Raw genomic sequence first — 13,587 nt, forward strand, 5'->3', positions numbered from 1 at the left:
CTGTGTCTGTGCCCTGTGCCTCTTGTGCTCCAGTATGAGGTCATACAGGCGATGGGCAGACATACCACCACTACAGTTCCTTCCCAACCTCAAAGCCTAGCAGGATTCCAAAGCAGAGGAGGAGGGAAGGTAGTGGAGCACCACAGAGACAAAAAATCTCCAAGAATCATAGTTATTGTACCAATTGAATAACCTCTCCTCCTTCGAGTTATTGTCCCTATGGGTGCTAGTAAGGAGATTCCCGAGCAGTGCCTCAGTTACAGAGGAGAGGGCTGAGGAGCAGGTATGGTACAGACTGAATAACAGCTTTGCTAAAGGATGCATCCTCTCTGGAAGCATATGCTGTAGAATAGTGTTGGGAAAATGTGTGTACAAACACCCACCTGGAGGCCTTATACAAATGTCCTCGCAGGGTATGTTTTTAGGTAGGGCTATATTAGTGGATTAAGCCTAGTGGAATGGGCAATTATCTGGAGGAGGGAGTATGCACCCTGAATCCTCATAATGTGCCAAAATGCAACCTAAAATCCATTTTGACTATTTTTGGGTGGAGGAGACTGGCTGTCCCCTTCATTCTCTCAGTGACTGTAACCAAGAGTTTGGGAGAAACCTGGAAGGGTTTGGTCCTATCTAGGTAGAAGGCAAGAGCATTTATCACATCCAGAGTATGAAGACTGGCTTCCTTTTTCAAAGAGTGAGACTTGGGATAAATCACTGGTAACTGAATGCCCTGACTGATATAGAAACACAATGAGACTTCAAGTAGGAAACAAGAATGAGGGCATAATGTCACCTTATTGTGGTAGTACACTATGTGCTGGATCAGCCATAAGCACTTCGAAGGTCTCCTATCCTCCTGGCCAAGATGACAGCTATGAGGAATGAGGTTTTGAAGGACAGATGAACAAACAAACAGGTCCTCATGGGCTTAAGTGGAGGGTTTCCTAAGAGAAGGCATTAAAAATTAAATTAAGGTTCTAACATGGTGGATGTAGGCTCCTTTACAGGAGGAATCAGGTTAGACAGACCATTAAGGAATCTTGTGGTTGTAGGATGTGTGAAAACCTGAGAAGCCTTCAAGTCGGGGGTGAAAAGCTGTCATAGTGGCTGGGTGAACCTTAACAGAACTCAGTAACAAACCCAGAGTACTCAGATTCAGCTGGTAATTGAGTATGTTCAGCATAAGACACTTAGAAGGAGATATGGATTACTGGACGCACCAGCCTTGGAAACACTTACATTTCTGTAGGTAAGTTTTCCTTGTGGTAGGCTTTCTACTACTTGTCAGTACTGTCTGGACATCAAGAGAACAATCTTGTTTTATATCCAAGAGCCACTGAGAGGATTCACACCTTGAAATGCAGTGATGAGAGGCTGGAGTGGATTATGGAACTCAATTCCTGAGTCAGAAGGTCCGCTGTCAGAAGAAGGAAAAGACATGGACACAGAGGTAGGCATATCAGGTCTGGGAACCATACCGACATGGGCCATGACAGCACTATGAAAATGATCGCTGCTCTCTCGTATCAGCTTGTTCAGAACTTTGAGGAGTAGCGGCGGTTGAGGATAAGGAAACAGCAGAAAGAGAGGCTGAGGGAAAGAGGATGTCGTTGTGACTGTTCTCTCCCATTGAGTAGAAGCAATCGCACTTCATGCTGGACAGCATCACAAAGATCTATCACCAGAGAACATAAGATGAGTCAAATCTCCTGAAAAACGGAGTCATTCAACCTTCACTTGTGGTCCTGATGGAATTCAGCGAGTCCAGCAGGTAAACCACTTAGATGTCAATTTGATGGGATATGCCACAATTCCATATGTTTATTGACTCTGTACATAAGGACTGGGATCTTGCTCCTCCGTGGCAATTTATGAGTACGTCCAGACTACTTGCCCGATCAGTGGGTAGCGATCGATCTATTGGGGATCGATATATCGCATCTCGATCCCCAAACGCGCTCCCATCTACTCCGGAACTCCACCAGGGCAAGAGGCGGAAGCGGAGTCGATGGAGGAGCCGAGTCGAAATAAGGTACGTCGACTTCAGCTATGCTGTTCCCGTAGCACAAGGCGGCATAGGGTGCTGGTGCAGATCCAAAGCCCTGCTAACAAAAAGCACACAGAGAGATGCACACACTCCCTCACACAGAGCAACAGTAGGGCCAGTAACTCAAGGAAGAATTTATTATGGTGGCACCCAAGTGGAGATTGGAGCCTTACTGTGCTGTACAAACAGAACAGCAGCAATTTCTAGATCATAAATGCTTTGGGGTAAAGACTCAGACAAAGGGGAAAGGATACGGATACAACATACAAGCAAATCAATAAGGTAAAGAACTGGCAGACACTAAAATTTCGGATGAGTTAACATCCAGAGAAAAACCTACTCAAAAATATATGGTTTTTAAATATCTGTGAAAAAAATGTGTATATGTCAAATGTACTTTCAATCCCTTTTCACTTCAAGTAGTATTTAACATTATTATTTCTTGGTAAAAAGATTATATTCTTTTCCCCAAAAGCCTTATGGCAACACCTCCAATACTTACCACAGGAAATGGATGGCAAAGAAGAAGGAACAGCTGAAATAAAACTTTCTTTCTCATGTCACCTTGAAACTGAATCATGCCACAAAACCTAGAAAAATAGCAATGTATAGAGCTTGAGTGGTTTCCTTTCACTAGTCAGTCACAAAGGTACATTTTATTGTTGAGGTTAATAATAAAGATGTATAAATATGTATAAATAAAATAAAAGTTTTGCTTCCCTCAGAAAGTATCACTTTATTTTCCAGCCACCGTGGGAAAGCAAACTGAGGGAAAGTATAGTAAAAATCATTAAGGGTTAGTAAACAATGTCTGGGGTGCCACACAGCTATGCCAAGTACAAATATGGTTTTAAAACTACTGACAGGCACCACCAAAGAATGTGTGTAAAAATCACAACAAAGCGAAACAAGCTCTCACACAGGTAAATAAGGACACAGTGTAAGCTAATGCATGATTTGCCTAGGAGTAAAGGATAGTTTGGATATATGGCTTATTGCTCATTTTAAGCTTTCTAGAACACTTTCAAATACTGGAGTAGAAAAAGTGAACTAGTGGTAGACTAAGAGCATTAACACATTGAGTCAAGAATATCCTTAACTGTATCCTCTGCTTTCAATAGAGGTACAACTGACAGTGTCATACCAACTTCTGCCAAAGAACATCAATCCAGACAAACATCACTGTTTCCAGCCCTATGATCTCACCCACCATCTACAACACTTCTGAAGCACCTCAGTCCTGACTTCTCCCTGCTACTCCAGCTGTGGTTCTCTCTGGAGCAGAAACATCCCAATTGGTTTTGTGTTCTAGCTCACAAATAGGATCTAGAGTAATTTATTTAATTATGTTTGTTATCTAGCCAGCATTGGAATCAAGCTCTCCAGAAGTAAAAAGCTAATGATTTACCCCACCCTTTAGGGCACCAGCAGTTTAATCATTTGGGTTGGTGACACCTGGAATCAAATCTTTACTGATTCTTTGTGTGTGATTTTCTTAAAACACACTTATAAAAATCATGGGAACTTTCAGTTCCATTCATTCACATGTGTTTTTTCAGATATATTTCATGCCAAATAGACAAAGGAGAACAATTCTCCAATCACCCGACCGCTCTAAGTTCAGAAGTTGAATCTCCATTCTCTGAATTAAAAAAGGAAGATTTTTATACAAACTCACACTGCAATGCTGGAGCGAAGTTTTTGAATGTCTTTGGATTTCTTGATTTCTTCTTTGCAAAGAGTAAGTAACTTCAAAGAAAACGGATGGCTGAAATTTTTAAAAGTTTATTTTAGTTATTAATTTTAAAAAGCAAACAGAACTCTTTTAGGTTGACATTCTGTTAAAATCTATTTCTAAATGAATATAGTTGTCATGGAGGGTGCCAGATTAATAGTATTATTCATAGAACAAATACAGAACAGACAGCCGTATAGGAAGCTTCCCCTACAATGCTCTGCCAATCTGATTCATCCCTTTCTCGAAGGGCCTCCTGTCTAATGGTGGGAATTTACTTCAGCCTCAGTGCTTACTCAGTCACTGACCTCTATATTGACAAGGGAGAAATAAATGCTAATTGTTTTGTGCTGCAGTTACCTGTCCACTGGGGGAGTGAACTATAACCAAATTCATTCCACATATGCCACTAAACAATTAGATGCCATGTCTTGTTACTATTACCAACCTGTGTTGGATCAGAAATGGCAAAGGAAGAGAGAAAACATTCTATATCCACATAAAAATCTATTTATGTTATGCATTGCTATGTTACCTAGCCCTTAATCATCCCCTGCTGTTTTAAAATTAATTGAAAACTTTTTTTGCATCAAGTGATGATCAATGCACTTTAAACTATTGTACTGTCATGATCTCTTAGTGATTCCTGGGACTGCAGTTCTCCAAAGCTTTACTGCTAAATGCAGTACAGTTTGATGCCATCTTGAAATATATTTAGCAAGTGTGTTTTTTCCACACACCATATGGGAAATGTGGTTCTCACAGTTCTTTCCCAGATGCTTACACAAACAGTGTTGTTTAATATTCTGTTTGTTCATATTTCATGGGCTCTTAGAATATATCCTTAGATTTGCAGCATAACTTGTTTAATCTTCTCCTCAATACTCTTAGGCATCTGATAAAAAAACAAACAGCAGAGTAATTTGCTATTGTCATAAATGTAGCATGTACTAAACATATTTGTTTAGTAACAAACAACATTGGTAGAGAAATACTTTTATTTTATTCCTAGATTGTGCATTTAGGAAACCTCCACTGTACTACGTATGAAAAGCATAAAGCAAAATCCAGACATTTATCTCTGTTATGTTCATTTAAACTGTGAATCTAAAAATAAGATTAAGGTGTACAATATAATTTATCTATTTTGCAACAATACAAAGGTGATAGGAATGATAAGTTATGATTTCCATACAATAGGCATCAGTGTGCTTTACATTATTTTAAAAGGTAGTTTCAGAAAAAATTATGGTGAAGTGGCTAAGATCTCTAACTCAGAGGCATGCAGTGGTAAGTTCTGTATCACCACCACAGCCACAAGTCACATCAGCTCTGCTCCAACCCTGCAAAGACAGCGAGTTGGTGAGAAGTGTGCATGTGAGACACATTTGAGGGGGATGGTGTACATGCATGCATGAATTTGAGAGTTCATGTGTATCAATGTCCAAAGGTGTACGTTTAGGCAGGTAGGTTGGTAGGGGTGTGTGTGTATTAATCCCCAGCTACATGTGTATGGCTGTATGCGTGGGGTGAACTGTGTGTGGTGTTAAATAATAACGGCTGGGTATCCTTTCCTGGGCTGGCAAATTACACAAGGCTATTTTCCAGACTGGCTGAAGGTTACAGGAGTTTAATTACAGTATCTGCAGTGCGTGCCTGCCTTTCAGCACAGGATAACAGCAATATGGTGAATTAGGTGAGATTTTAAACTGATTCAACAATATAGACATTGCTGAAAAGCACAGCAACAAAGAGGCCAATTGGAACAGAGCATCTGGAAAAAATTTAGTACATGTGCAGCATTTGGTGTTTAAAACAGACCCACTTTCCTTTCTGTCATCTGCCAATTTCACATTTGTAATAACTAAACCTAACCTATGTGTGATCTCAGATGACTCAAATAGCTTGGCCTCTTTAAAGGAAATTGAGAAAATTCCTTCTTCTGTGTGGGCATGGTTCCAGCAGAAACAGAATCAGTATCTGGGGAAAAGAGATCATTCTGAAGTCTTTACATTATGTAAATTGGGCACACGTGTTCCTGCAAAAAGAATTTTTGTTTTAAGGTGAGCTGCATTTCAATTAGATCAGTCATGACATTACTTGGGGTGGTCTTGAAATCAGAGGAGAGCCATGCTGTGCCCTTTTCAGCTTAGGCTCTATTAGGGAATGGAATTACCACTACTTAAAGAATCGCCTCTAGTATTACAATCTAAGAGCCACATCACTAATGACACATGCCGTCTTATGGCACTTTATAAAACCTTCTGCAAACTATTATATCGATGGTTTTAGAAATGAGAGGCCCTAATAGCTGAACATATACAGTAATTCCTTGCTTAATGTTGTAATTATGTTCCTGAAAAATGTGACTTTAAGCAAAACGATATTAAGTGAATCCAATTTCCCCATAAGAATTAATGTAAATAGGGGGAGAGCTAGGTTCCAGGGAATTTTTTTCACTAGACAAAATAATATATACGCATATGCGCAAACACACCCACACGCGCAAACACACACAGTATATGTTTTAAACAGACAATTTAATACCGTGCACAGCAATGATGACTGTGAAGCTTGATTGAGATGGTGAAGTCAGAGAGTGGAAGAGGGTGGGCTATTTCCCAGGGAATGCCTTACTGGGTAAATGATGAACTAGCACTCGGCTGAGCCTCAAGGGTTAACATGTTGTTAATGTAGCCTCACACTCTACAAGGCAGCACAAATGGGGGGAGAGGAAACAGCATGGCAGACAGAGAGAGAGAGATGCACTGCCCCTTTAAGTACACTGACCCTACTCGAAGTACATTGCCTTTTTAAGTAGATCAGCAAATTGAGACAGCTGCTGCTGCCAGCAAGCTCCCTCCATCCTGAGCCCTGTCGTGTGACCCCCCTGCTCTATGGAGATGGGATAAGTAGGGGGCAGTAGTGGGGGAAACCCTGACATTAGCACCCCTTTCCCCCCTTGCACAGCAAGCAGGAGGCTTCCAGAAGCAGCTCCAAGGCAGAGGGCAGGAGCAGCACATGGCAGTGTGGGGAGGGACAGCTGAACTGCCCAGCAATTGATAGCCTGCTGGGCGGCTGCCGCACAGAGAACTTAGGGGAGCGGGGAGCTGATGGAGGGAGGCTGCTGGTCCACCCTGGTTCCAAGCCCCCACCAGCTAGCTCCAATGGGCTGCTTTTTCTCCAAGCAGTGAACAAATCAGGCGGCTGCCAAACACTCTAAGGGAGCATTGCATGACTAAGTGAGAAGTTACTGTACAGATACTACTTATGTGATGTTGCCAGGTGCACACTATACCAATAGAATGATGATTTAGAGACTATTCTGTTCAAACTTAGTAGGTACTATATGCTAGAATACGTCTAAGTATTTTTAACTCCAGGAATTAGATACTTCTTCAATGGAACTACTCCTGAGGGCAAGAGATTCACAATCTGGGCCTGTTGTATTACAGCCCAGTCCTGCAAGATGCCAAATACTCCCATCTCCCACTAAGCATCTTGCAGGACCAGCCTTCAGCAAGCATTCTGAAAACCCTGCCACACAGGGCCTAGACTATAATGAACTTTAAAACCACTGTTCAAATGTGCTAGCCTTGGCCTCTGCCACCATTCCTGACCAACTAACAGTCCAGGCAGAATTATATTATTCATTAAAATGAAGAGAAACGGTGAAGAGGCCATATGAGTGAATATGAATTCCATACAAATGCACAATTTTTATTAGGTTAAAATTCAGAGTTTTATGGAACAGTGTGTGCCTGCACAGAGGAACCATTACACTTCAATGGAAAAGTACTGCAGCTATTAGAGGGGGGAAAAGGAAACTAGATGGTGAATGAGAAATGGCAAACAGACTTTTCACTTCAATAGCACAGATTCAAATCTGGCCAATGGCAACAGCGAATGAAAGTTGTTACTGCCAGCAGTTTGGTCACTAGGGAAAGAGTTGGATTATACCATTTCCTATTAAGCATGTGTCCAAGGAGGTAATTGGCCTCCTTGTTGGCAACCTCAGCAGAGGTGCAAAAGACTGAATGGATTATGAAGATTCAGCTCCACTCTCAACCTTATAGGTTACCAATCTAGTCAGGGTTGAAGTATACTGACAGGACAGTTCTGAGGAAACTGCCAAGTGATGCATTTGTCCAGTATATACTAAACAATCCTAGCATTGTCAGCCCAGCACATTTCACGAGCACTAAAAGTCAGTTAGACAGAGCTATGAGAATGCTTTCCACTGTCTTTTCCAGACCCAGCTTTAGGGGGGCATCTTGTGAACAGGCAAGAACATGCATTCCAAGCTGTGTTCCTGTGATGCAAGAATGACATCCGGTGGGGGTATCAAACCATTAATCCAATAGCTATAACTTAACTACAGAATTCAACAACAGTTTGGATATTATTTACCCGCTCTGGACAACTAGTTTTTTGCAACTACTGTTGGGGAAAAAAAGGAATTCTAGTATACTGTATACAAACCTCTTTTTTACTGTAACAGAATAGAAATTTGCATTTGCAAATACTCTTAATAACGAATTTAACAATAGTCAGCTGAAGGCTAAGCAGTCATTGGCATCATAACCATAGGTGTTGGAGCATTCTAAATCCAAGGGGATCTTGCCAAGACGTAGTTGCCCAAATTAAGAAAAAAAACCCAACAAATAATTTGACAGGCTGATGTTCCAGGCTTTTTAGCAAGAGTTGCATATTCTATAGATCAGATGTAATGTATTGTATAACAGGACATTTTTCATGTTAAAAAAAAAATTCAACCAGCACTATAATTCTTAGCAGCTGATTTTTTGTGGAAGACACATATTGACATTAAAAATGAGACAAAGCATTCACTCTGTCTCCCCACCACCTAAGCCCCAGCACTTTTTATCTACATTCTAGCTCTGAAATTGTATGCTACATGTTATATAGGGCAGTGTGTCTGCAATTCATTCCGACTCATTCTGCATTGTATTTTCGCATCCTTTTTGGCACGTTGCTTTGGCATACAAGTGGTTCTGCTCAAGCAATCCGCTCCAGCAGTCACACACTCCCACATTCTTTCACACAAAAAGCAGTGACTTCCTACACTGCAGTGCAGCAGGCATCGGTGAGCCAGCGCAGTATTTAACTATCTTTTAACTATCCCAGGAAGATTTTCCCAGAACAAACTATAATTACTGCAAACATAGGACAGCACTCTGGAACTCTTTCTAGCTAGCTTAGGATCTTCTATAGCACCCTTTAAGATCTTCACAGATAAATTAGATCTGCACTGCAAGATTTCTAAGTGAACTTCTTGGAGTCTTAATCCTCTAAATAAGGAAGGGAGAGGAATTCATCAGATTAATAGATGGTTTTCTTTTGGCTGAGGGTGGGGATGGTTTATTAACTTTTAATATTCCAATTTCTACCATTTAGAAATATGTTACCAGTTTAAGAAATGTACCCTATACATATAATTGGAAATATTCGAATAATTACTTAAAACTTTCAGACCAGTAGAAACTTTTAAAGTGCATCCACTGTGAGTGATTTTAACATTAAAATAAAGAAAAACTTTTTAAAATAGATGCCAAATCCAGTATAAAATTGCATATAGCGCATTGAGTGCTGTACAGCTCTGCCAGGTATCTGCAGATGTGCTGACATACTGTTTGTCAGACTTCAAATGCAATGCTTATTCACATTTATTCAATCCCAAGAATATTCAGTCCTTCCAGAATATTTAACTTGATTGGAAACTTTGGGCCCTGCCCTGCAACTCACAGAAGAGTGTATTCTTAAAAATGATAGGCCAGCAGAGGCATTTTGCGTCAGCATGTCACACTGGGAAACACTGCCAGTGAAATGTACACAGCATGGTGAATATATATTTATTCCCATGAATATGTACAGCTAGTTATGGCTATACAACAATTCTCAGCAATTGTATGACTCTGTCACTGCCACACCTTCTCCAGATGAAAATATGCAGATTGAATCTAGTTCATTTGCTGGTCATAGAACAGTGATAGAGAGCTAAAATGGGTTAAAGGGATACTGCCAAGGGTCTTAGCCCCAGTATTTGACCTTTGGGTTTGACCTTTCTTGATAGCTGCTCAATGGATTATTGTAACTTCAGGGGAAATTAAACAAAATTATTAAATTGCCTAATATACAGTGTAGCATGCACCTCAGTCTAAGGCAGCTGTTCACTGGCACTGCCACTATATAGATTACATTAGTTTGTTGCAAGATTTAAAAAAGCATATCGCATATTGTGAAACCAAACGTCCCCCAGCAATTATAATTATCAGCATTTGTGATGCATTTTTTAACAGAAGAAAAGATCTTCTGAGAAAGGACCACTGACAAGGTAGAGATGATCAGATTTTGGTTTTAAGGACACTGACATTCAACTGGTAACAACATTCTCACTAGTAACACAACACAAACGTAAATTAGCTACAGCAGCAGCTATCCCCTTCAGTGTCCTCTGATATAAAACAGCAATTTCAAAGCAGAATAATTAGCACTTACTTCTCTTCAGCGGTGAAAATATCAAAGCAGCCATTGGCCAGCATCTGATCTAGCATCTTTAGCAAGGGCACAGATACCCTAATGTAAAAAAAAGTACACACTCTAAAGACACTTCTTGCCACAGATTTCATTTTTACACTTATTTTTATAGGAAGCGGGGGGGACCTCCCATCTCCATACATCTATTAGAATTCCACTCCACCCTAGGGGAAGGTTGCTAGGTAACTTCTGTGAGTTGGCTAAATCATTCCAGTTGGCTGAGACGGTTGCATTCTGTCGCAGCCAAAGGGAACAGGCTGGTCAACAGCTAGTGTGGGTGTAAGCCTGTAGGGGCCTGCAAACCCAACTAAAACCTGTAGGATAATTTTTATGAATCTGAACAACGTACTTCACTGAGTTTATTAAAAGATGCAACAACTTTTCATTTAGCCTAGTTATTGACTGGACTAGAGCACGTGGTATGACAGCCAAAACAGCTACCCATGTATTCCCAGCTACCACTGCTGAGTTAACTCCAAAAGTAAGACTGAAAATTCTGCTAAATGTCATGAACAGAAAAAATTCCCCAGGAAAATAAATTAACTTGCAAACATGTTTGGTAAGTGGGGTTTAGGTGAATAAATCTTGCTATGTAAAAAATCTGGTCTTTCAACTGACCTGTTTTTATGTTACAGAATTACAATCTGCATATTCCTAAAGAAAGCCTTCCTAAATAAATACATGGTGGATTGCACTACAAATTGCACATTTATTTATTTTATCACATCAATATCAGCTCCATTGGGCATGGTAACACGCACCTGTAATCCCAGCTACTTGGGAGGCTGAGGCTGGTGTTTCACTCAGGGGTTCTGGGCTGCGGTGCACTATGCTGATCAGATGTCTGGTGACACTGACAGCCTGGCCAGCAAGTAGCTGAAGGACTGGCTAAAAACAAATGACTGACGTGTTGTGATCAGCGCTCTCTCTGTGAGGGCTGATGGACCGATCGATCAAGGTGAATATCAGCTCCCCGGAATATTGCATTACATGAAATTATTATAGCTTATTACAATAAGTTCAGTATCGCACTAAGGTAAATGCTTCCTTCTTTATATTCGATACCATACCATAATTCCATCTTTTCGGGGGGGGGGGGGGTTTGAAGGTATTTTCTTTCTTCCCCAATATCTTAAAACATTTACATGGTACAACTTTAGACAACTGTTCAGAGTCTGTAAGATCTGCTCAGTGCACATTGACACAGTGCAACTAACTCCTTTATGAGAGAAAGATTACCTGTCATTCAGCAGGTTATCCTCAAAGACCTGTAGCAATGTCTCACAAAAGTTATTCATGGCACCTAGATCATTTTGGATTTTCTTCATATAGTCAAACAGGCTCTGTGCCGAGTACCTGACCTACAAAAGAGAAATATTTCAAGTGAAGCAGTGTGCAAAACACATCTGGCTATGGCTGAAATAAATTAAAAAGATAGCATTCATGAACTGGATATGAATATGTTCATTCCTGACTATGTGAGCTGCACATTTTACCATGAAAAAAATACTCCTTTACATCATATCCAACAGTGATTGAGTATACAATTCACTGCCAGCATTTGACAGGGAAAACAGCTATTTCACTTTCCATTTAAGCTGTATTGTTTTTTCCCGTTAAAGTTTTGCCACTGTAGTAGCTTAACTAAAAGAGAAAAAAAAAGATTCAGTAAAGGATTCTCATTTATACCAAAATAACCTAGAAACCCCATTATTGTACTTCTACACTTCAAACACGTGCACGGCCTAACCTGCACAGAAATCAATGGCAGATATGCATGTGTGTTGGAGCATCAGGACTACTGTGTTTTAAATATTTATCCGACAGAATTAGTTTCAGATACTTAAGCCAATATGTAAATAACACTTTTCTATAAATGTATTTTAATACGTTTTAACAGTAGTATACAACACATTAGAAATAGCATACTAGTCCCCCCAAACTAGCAAAAGTTGGACTATCTACGTATAGATGTCATTCAAATTAAGTAGATAATTACTGATGTATGCTGAGTTTCAAAACCAATAATCAAGCTTTGATAGCACCTAGGTGTAGATGTTTGAAATAGCCAGTTGCCCTCAAAGAAAATTTGAACTGAATTGAGTAAATATTGTACTTTCATATGTCAAAAGTAATTTAAGGGAGTTTCTTCACATGCTGAAATTATACGGCATGCTTATGTTTAAGGTCTTCACAGTATATAAAAAGATTTAAGGTACAAGACATTTACTGAAAAATTCAATACCCAAGGAATTATTTTGTACTACGTTATCAAGAAATATTTCCATTGACTTTTTGCAAAGGAAAGGAATGATACACAATTGCAAACAATTCCCCTTTCTTTGAATAAAATAAAATTTTAATAAATCAAGCACTTTCCCTATCCAAATATTGCAGAGGTTTGACATAAAGAAATCTGTAAAGTCTCATGGAAATACAGTATTTCAAAAAGCATGTGTCTAACCATACATTTTTTTGCCACATTCCTAATTTATATTTCATACTGACTAATTTCCAGCTGTCCAGCTCACCATAATTTTGAAGAGAGCCAAGTCCCCAGATGTTTTTCCCTGAAAGTCTCAAAAAATTAACAATGCAGTTCCACAGAAATGTCATTAAAAGACAACAGTTAGCAGAGTCAATAGAAGCATATAGAATAAGATAACAAAACAGAGAAATGCATGGAATAGAACTCCACAGAAATGGGAGAGGGCAGATTATGGAATCCACATGGACAACACATCTCAAAGAACTATAGTTACTATAGGACGGGGGTTCTCAAACTGGGGTTTAGGACCCCACAGAGGGGTCGCAAGCTGTCAGCCTCGACCCCAAACCTCGCTTTGCCTCCAGCATTTATAATGGTGTTAAATATATTTTAAAGTGTTTTTAATTTATAAGGGGGGGGGGGGGGTTGCACTCAGAGGCTTCCTATGTGAAAGGGGTCACCAGTACAAAAGTTTGAGAATCACTGCTATGGGCCAAGTAACCATTCTTTCTTCTTCGAGTGATTGTCCTCATCAATTCCATTCTTGGTGACTAACAAGCAGTAAAGTGTTTGCTTGGAGGTGGGTAGGAGTCATCCCCTTAAAATTAAAAGAAAACTGGGAGGTTATGGTTCACATGGAACTCAGACCAGAGACAAAGCTGGGCAGGAATTTGGGATAAAGCCTGAGAGTGACTGTCCTTATGAAACATTATGTAAGAGGGACTCGTCACAAGAGCCCTGAGTCTCCCCTACCCTTTG

The 13,587-nt window shown here is 40.0% G+C and overlaps 1 long non-coding RNA gene across 1 annotated transcript; it reads right to left on the reverse strand.

The window, feature by feature from the left end:
* Positions 1–2,525: 2,525 nt before the first annotated feature.
* Positions 2,526–11,696, reverse strand: LOC127032288 (uncharacterized). The gene is made up of 4 exons (XR_007768743.1): positions 11,580–11,696; positions 10,302–10,379; positions 3,726–3,815; positions 2,526–2,637 (listed from the first exon to the last, which is right to left on the reverse strand). It is a non-coding gene; the product is annotated as an uncharacterized LOC127032288 (long non-coding RNA).
* Between the last annotated feature and the right edge of the window lie 1,891 nt (positions 11,697–13,587).

Source organism: Gopherus flavomarginatus, chromosome 12 (genome assembly GCF_025201925.1).
Source record: "Gopherus flavomarginatus isolate rGopFla2 chromosome 12, rGopFla2.mat.asm, whole genome shotgun sequence".
NCBI lineage: Eukaryota > Metazoa > Chordata > Testudines > Testudinidae > Gopherus > Gopherus flavomarginatus.